The sequence below is a fragment of the Falco biarmicus genome, chromosome 5 (genome assembly GCF_023638135.1).
Source record: "Falco biarmicus isolate bFalBia1 chromosome 5, bFalBia1.pri, whole genome shotgun sequence".
NCBI lineage: Eukaryota > Metazoa > Chordata > Aves > Falconiformes > Falconidae > Falco > Falco biarmicus.
Window position 1 is genome coordinate 38533793 of NC_079292.1, and position 8104 is coordinate 38541896.

An 8104-nucleotide genomic window follows, 5' to 3' on the forward strand; every position below is an offset into this window, starting at 1 on the left:
ACTGTGACACCTTCTCATACCCTGCACACCAGGTCTTGACAAATAACGACAGTGTTATAAACCCTGAAAGTTATCTGTGTGTCAAACTTAAATTTTTACAAAAATGATATTTTCATGGAAGTTTGAGAGAAAATACTTCTCAATCCACTATGCTGGTAACCAACTTCATTGTTCAGCAGTCTGTAGTAGGACCGTCAACAGTTTACTTTGCCAAGATTCACCTGGAGCCACCCATGCCTCTACTTTTTGGGTTGCATAACAGTAGTTACTAGGTGAAAAATGTCCTATTCCTGAATTCGGTCTATTTGTGGTATGGAAATGGATACTACACAGACACTAGGTGCTACAAATATGAGACAGAAAAGCATATAATGTGCCATCTGAAGCAGAGCTTTGTTTAAGGATTGCAAAGGAGAGACAAGACTAAGTCTCTTTCTGGGAGCGTTAGTGTTTCACAAGAAGGAATTGTGCTTTTCATAATAGAAGAGCATCCTAAGCTTAAGAAAACCTTTCCCCTACACAAAATTCCTGGAATATGCCAGTTAGCATTAAATCTGTATTTTTAAAAAAGCTTTCTGAGCTAGCAAGGAATTCTGTCTAAGTACATCTATCCTAGACAGTGCCTGAGGATCTTCCAGTTTTAAACCATCTGGTACACACAAACAGTGCTGGACATACTGATTAATGACCTACCCTCTGTGATGAAAAACAAGCATTTGTAATACAGTTTTATATCTTACTGCTTTCGATATAACTGAATGCACGCTATTGAAAAACTAGCTGAGGTAGCATGTTTTCCAGTAATCACTGGGCCTCCATCCTTGCCTGACTTCACTGCTATTAAATGAATTTTTATAAACATGTTTTTATGGTTCTAAACATTGATACTGAAAAAAGATACAATTAATACAGTGTAAAGCAGCACAGACATTGAGTAAATAGGCTGCAGATAACAAACTGTGTACACTGATGATTCTATTGATTCCCAATACAACATAAAGTTTAAGCTCTCGGTTCTTGTTTTCAAGTCGATTAGTGGACTTGGCTAAAGAAACTTAGAATACAACTTGATTTGGGGGGATATGAGAAGCTCTGCTTTTCAGTGGTGAAAACTTGAGTACAGAATAAATTGTTAAGAAATGACAGACAACTATTAAGTCTCACTCACGGGTACGACAGAAAAATTCACTTCACTACTCTTTATTTTCTTCCTAAACCTCTAACACCACATTTGTGAATTTATGGAGGGGGGGAAGCAGGGCTTGAGCTTCCCCTTGCCAGTGTCTGGCAAGCACTCATGTATATGGTGGGCTTGTAGCTGCTGGTGGCTGCATGAATTTCCTTTTTGGTTGGGGGCTGTTGTCAGACACAGAGACACAGTTTACATGTAGTGTTTACACATACAGTTAGAAAAACTGGTAATTTCACTGTTGCTTGAGAAATCTGGTGGAAAGCCTTTTAGAGCCAATTTTACTAACCTAATATGTTTTTAGAAATTTAAAGTGGAGCAAAAGATCAATTACCAGTGCCACCACTGCTGATTCTGTTCCATATACTACTTCTTTGTATGTATGGGAGTTGGTTGGTTTAAAATAGTGACAGAATTGTAAGCCTCTTTGAAAAACAGTTCAATAACAAAAGCAAGAAAGCAGAAATAACAGTGGACTAAAGTTACACAATGGCAAGATAAAGCAGGGCTTCTGTAAGGTAAGCATAGGAGGGGAAGACATAGGAACAAAAGTTCAGTATTAAACGAGGTTGGGGGAACCCAAGGAGGCATGGGATGAATGATGGAAAGAAGTGGATAAGAATGCACATTTTTTTTAAAAGAGAGAAAGAAATACGGGATAAAATTGAAAGACAGAAAGGTGGGGAAATAACACATGATTAAAATTCCTATTTCTCATAAAATTCCTATTCCTGGCCATAAAACCACAACTGCAGTGTAGTTTTTGAATTGTATTTCTCCTAATCTAGTCTGCATGGTTTGCCTCATTCAGCATAGGCTGAATGTAAAGATGTTAAATTCTTGTTTCAGCTAGATGGAATTGCAATTCCAATAGCACACTTTTGTTGAGATAAGAAAAAAAAAACATTTAAAAATTTGATAGTTTTTTATTTAGTTGATTTAATCAGACATATTTTTTCTACATTTTAAAAAATTACTATTGCCAAAAGGATCTTTCAAATGAGAAAGCAAGAGTATAGACTTTTGGAGAAAGGACTGTTATTTTTAAAATGTGTGTAACGTGACATGCTCAGTCTTATTTTACCTTCTTACTTTCATGTACTATATCTAGGACCAGGCATCCTTGGACGACTTAAGTCAGAAAGTCCATAGATCTGAATATAGGGGAATGATGGTAGAGAAAAGTTCAGCAGGATCAACAGATCAACAAAGGGTGTCCCAGAAGTCTTCCTAATTTAATGACAATGGAAGAAAAGCATTTTCCCATCACTCCAATCTAGAATTTTTAAATATTGGGAAGCATTCTTTTTTTTTTTAGTTTTCCAAAGAATGACTTCTTAATAAACTATACCAACATTTAAAAGAAATAATAAGCTAAATCTGCTATGTAGAAATATTAAAATAATGTTTAAAATTAACATGTCATTAATAAATTGTACGTTTATTGAGTAAGCATTTGTTTAACGTACACTGAAATATTCAATTCTAATAGCCCAGGACTTGAAAAAGAAAGTTTGAAGAGTAGGTTTTTTCTATGATCTGATTTTAATCAGAGACCGATTTAAGAAATAATTACCCATTTTAAACAAAACAAAATTACTTTCCATATCCTTAACTCAGTGCTTTTATCTACACAAAAAAGATTTATTTTCAAATTATTACAAATCAGCTAACCTTTGTATATCTCTTTCAAAAATGTTTTTCTTTAAGAATTTGAAATACGGAAACTAATTGAAAAGGTATGATGGCAACAAGTTTCAAGCATAGTTGGCATATATGTCAAAGCTGTTATCGGTTTCTGTATTTGATTTGCATATCAGAATGGATCCAAATTTTCTCCTGTATCGTTGCTAAATGAACTGTTTGGTTTTCAAGGCAAGAGGTAAAATTAAATATATTAACTATGCACAAAACATGTCAGCTAATATAATTCAAGAGACTTGAGTTTTTAAAAGGATGATTCATAATGTAGACTTTAAGCACTGGCTGCTGAAGATGTATGAAATCTAAACACAATGTAGAAGTTAGGTTTTGTAAGGTTTGCACATTGTGTGCTAAAAATAGGCTGCTGTTTGATAAAAATAATTGGTACTTAAGAGGAAGGAGATACTAGTGAGATTTGTAGCAGGACCTAATACTGACAACAGACAAGTTGCAAAAATCAGTGTTGTTGGCATAAGTATAGTTGATTCAACGTATTCTTACTGTTTGGCTATCTAAAGTATGAATACATTGGCATTAATTTCATTAACTAGGTACTACTGAAATCCAACAGAACATGCAGCAGTATAGCAATAAAGGATGTGTTAGAATTGCTTCAGATTTTACATGCACAAACATGTATGTGTATGGATGACAGCCATTAAGGAAATATCTAATTTAAGGTATTCACAGCATATAAATTACATCAAGGTGTATTTTAATACTGTACATTTTAAATATGTGGTTTCTGCTTTCCTTTTCTAAATCTCCTTGCTATGGAACCTGTTAAGACTTATTCTAACCTGAAAAATACATGAGCATGGTCATGACCAAGCAAAAAACCTTTCAAAGTAGACTGTCAGTGGATCTATAAAAGGAAAAATAAAATATTTTGACTGAAATATCTAGACGTAGAAAAGTGTTATAAATTGGGAAATTTGTGGGTTGCTGCTTATTCCAGAATAAGCTTCTGGAGTGTTTAGAATTTTTTTAGAAGAATAAGTGGGGGAGAAAAAAGTACACTCATTCTCACAAATGTTACTGTTGTCCCTTGTTGGGTGCACACAGGAATTCATGAGAAGAAACAATTCACATCAAGTTGTGGTACACAAGATCCAGCCATCCTGGAACCTGTTGCACAAAAATCCTTTTCCCTTCTACAATGGGATCAAATTGCCTCTAGTAATGGTACAAGGGAAAGTGATTTCCACTTCCAGCCTGGTGTGAAGTAGAACAGTCAGTGTTGGGGTTTGGTTGGCTAATGTGTGGATTGGAGTTTTGCCTCACCAGTGATTTAGGGAAAATGATAAAGAAGTTGTTTAAAATCTCTCCTCCTTCCTGTGAGAGCAAGATACCTTTTTACAAGTCCATTCTCCCCTAAAGCAATAGGGTTACTTTACTCGGTATCAGTAATTCAACATATAAAAACCATTTCCCTTAAAAATCATAGTATCTGGCTCTTGTAGGGGCATATTATATACTTCAACATGATTTCAAAGTATGAAAAATTGAAAGCATGTAATAGTTTAAGTCTCAGTAAATATTATGCTACATTTTAAATAGATTTAAGTAATAGGCAATATTTAAAAAATAAGGAAAATGAGGAATAAATAAAGCCTTTTCATGATGGCTTGTGTGAGATCTCTATGCCTGGGCATGGGTATAGAACTCCTTCTAGCAGGCCCGGTGGGTTTCCTCACCAGCTGGTTTGTATCTTCAGCCAAGGGCCTTCCTGTACCAAGAGACAGGAGAAGAGTCATCGTGCACAGTGAAGAGGGAAAGGGATGTTTCTGTCACCTCACCTGGAGAAGAAATCATGAGTTATGAGAGGCATTTTCAATGGGGGAGACAAACAACACCTAAGGGAACACATTTGTATTGGAGCAGGTCTTATTCTTCATGTTTGTGCCTGGGAACAAGCACATTATCTTTTTAGTACTTGAGCTGAGGCAAAAAGCACAATGAAAATATTTATTTAGCTGTTCTAGATACAAAATATTCTTGAGACTTTTAAAACTGTGTTGTCAACTCCTTGTTAAGTCTTTTCTTGAGCAGCAGGTATACTTTAATTAACTGTTTTACCTTACAAATAAAATAAAGAGAGGCTTGGATAGATGAAAGAAACTGGATTACACTTTTAAAAAAACTTCTGTCTCTAGTATTCCCAAAAGTTTTGTTGTGCTAAGAAAAGAAAGTACCAGACTGACACAAAAAGGATGTAAACTGTTACAAACAACTAATGAACTTCAGAGGCTGTAATATTTCCTTAAATTCTTTAGTGTAAGTTACTAGCGATTACAAAGTTTTTACCTATTTAAGTACGTCTATGCTAGAGGTTTGTTCTGACATATTTTTGTAACCTATGCGTGATGCTAATTCATATATGACTTGAGCACTCCTGGAGCACTCACTGAGCTTTAGTTTAAATTATGATGCCAATTCTGTGTGACCTTGAACAAGCTTGGATAACTTTTCTGATGATGAGTTCAGTACTTGGCAGGAACTCAGTGAAGCTTAACTACATGATAATGTAGTAATAAAGAGATACAGTTAGATAGATACAAGTGTAGATAGCTGTTTGAATTTCTTGTACATAGATGGGTTTAAGGTAAAAATACCCTTGAAGTGTGTGTGTGTGTGTATATATATATTATTTTTTTTTAAAAGCAAACTCTTACCAATACTTCTCAAAAAGTGATACAAAAATACAGTATAAAAGCACAGCCTCCAGTATAAGACTTGCAGTTACAGCAGCAGTTTCTAGAACATAAGATCCAAGACAAGCTACTGCATGAAGTGGTAAGGAAGTGGGCTATGGTATGATGGATAAAAACCCCTCCACTTATATTGTGTTCACAGAGTAGAAACTTGCTAAGCCATGCCTTTTCTGTACCATGCAGAGGTGTGGTAGGCTGAAATGGTGACTGAATCTTCTATTGCATTCTACAATTAGACAATATAACCCACAAGTTAGAAGAATCCACAATAAGATTTTGAGTCAATGGGAGTTCTAGGTGTTTGGTACCTCTGGAAGCTGGCTTGTAGCTGTAAGTTGTAACTGATTTCTCAGTTCCTTTTTCTACAAATTTTTAATTGACTTAAAAGGCAATGAAAGAGTGGCTACTCAGACCTCAGCCAGCAACTAAGCGCCACATAGCCGCTCACACACTCCTCCTGCCCCAAGAAATGAAGAGGAGATTCAGGAAAAAGGTAAAACATGTGGGCTGAGATAAGAACATTTTAATAATTGAAATATAATAATAATAATAGCAATTGTAATGAGAAGGAGAGAGGAATAAAATCCATAAGGGAAAAAACAAGTGATGCACAATATGATTGCACAACACCCAGCTAGTCCCTGAGCATCAGTCAGGCCCTGGCCAGCTCCCCCCAATTTATATACTGAGCATGACATTCTCTGGTATGAAATAACTCTTTGGCCATTTTGGGTCTGTCCCCTCCCAGTTAATGGATATGGTGCTTCGTTAGTCGATAGAGAGAGCCAGCCTCTTCTAGTGGAAGATTCATTCCTTCTGTGTTGAAGTGAGATAAACTGCTGTCTGGAGGTGTCTTTCTGTTTTTTATAGAGAACCTAGAGAATGAGTTATTAGGCAGCTAATGCTTGATGAGGTGAATCCTGGCTTAAGTGCTTTCTGAATTTTGAGATCTAAATTTAGGACTGAAAAGTATCGAGCACTGTCAAGATAATTCAGAAGTTACTAAGTAGTGGATAGCTCCATGATGATATTCTGGTTCGTATTCTTTCTGACATAAAGTCATTGATTATTTTAAAAAGCAAGACTAATACATTATTTTCCTATTAATCATTAAGTGTCCTCTCAGAAGCGTGGAACATCTCTTTTTTATCTTTGAACACCTAAGCATCCTGCCTGGATGAAATGCTATCTCCTGGGAAAAATTCTATTGCCGTGAAGACTGCAGTGGCGGCTTTACTTGTTTTTTAATGAAACTGGTTTATGTGTTTGCATTTTGCACTAGGATTATTGAGGATTGCAGTCCTTTTTCTTTTGTAAGGGGTGAAAGCTATATTAGCATCCACTTGTAATCATCTTTGGAGAAATTAGAAGCCGATCATCATCAGCTTTGAAGCTGTTTCTGGGTGAAGGTCATTTAAATTTACAAATAAGTTATTTCTGAAGGGTAAAGGAAATGGTGACATTAAACAGCTGCCTGATAAATTCAGGTCAAAAATCCTAACTAAAAAAGCATTAGAATCTCCTTGGCTAGAAATAAAAATTATAAAGAAGAACAGCCAAAGCTACCTCACATAAACACTTGGTAAACCTGAAAAGTTAAGCTTAAGTTAGTGGGTAGCCTGTGCAGTGTGGAAAACAAATGAACTTGCACACTTTCATAATTTAGTTACTTTTAGTAGCTACCAGCTGAACTTCAAATATGAAATAGACAACTTTTGTTTGTATAGTTATCCACTGGGAAAAAGAATTATTAATAACTTTCATAATAATATCTTCAACCTTCAAAAGAGAAGGAGCGCTGCAGAGAGTTCACAATAACATATCCAGTGGCAAATGAAAGACAGGGACTACCTTCAACAGAGAGGGTGTAGCCTTTTCTGCAGGGTCATCTGTGTCTGGAAACAGACACGTATCCACTGCCCATGCAGAAAAATTCAGTTAAATGGTGAATTAATGAAATATTTTGAAAGAGAATTCCACTCTATTTCTTAGGGATTTTTTTTCCAGCCTTGCAGCTTGCCAACTATGTAAAGTACTGATTGTTTTAACCAATAAACTAAAATCGCTCAAGGTGCCCTTGTATTTCCTAGGTCTTGTTCATAACGTGCGCTTAGAAATGTGTAGTTATTAAAAGATTTAAAATGTAAAGGTATTATAAGTTAGATTTTTGGCAAGTATGGGAATCCCAAGGTATACTGCATGGGCTTAGGATCAAGGTTAGATTCTGAGTCTCATAAAAATATCTGTGGAGAACTGGCACCCAAGAAAATAGGCCTCAGAACCCTATGGCATTGGAGGAACCCAAAATAGCTTGGAATTAAACATCAAAACATTATCTGTGTAGGAATGTAATATGGAAAATATGAGATGCTTTGCTGCACAACCATTTCAGATTTCCTTTCCTGAGAATCCTGAGCAGGAACATTCTTCTAATGTGCTTAAATCAGATCATGTTAGTCAGATTTTTTTGGTGGAAGAAAAACCTTCATGAAATGCC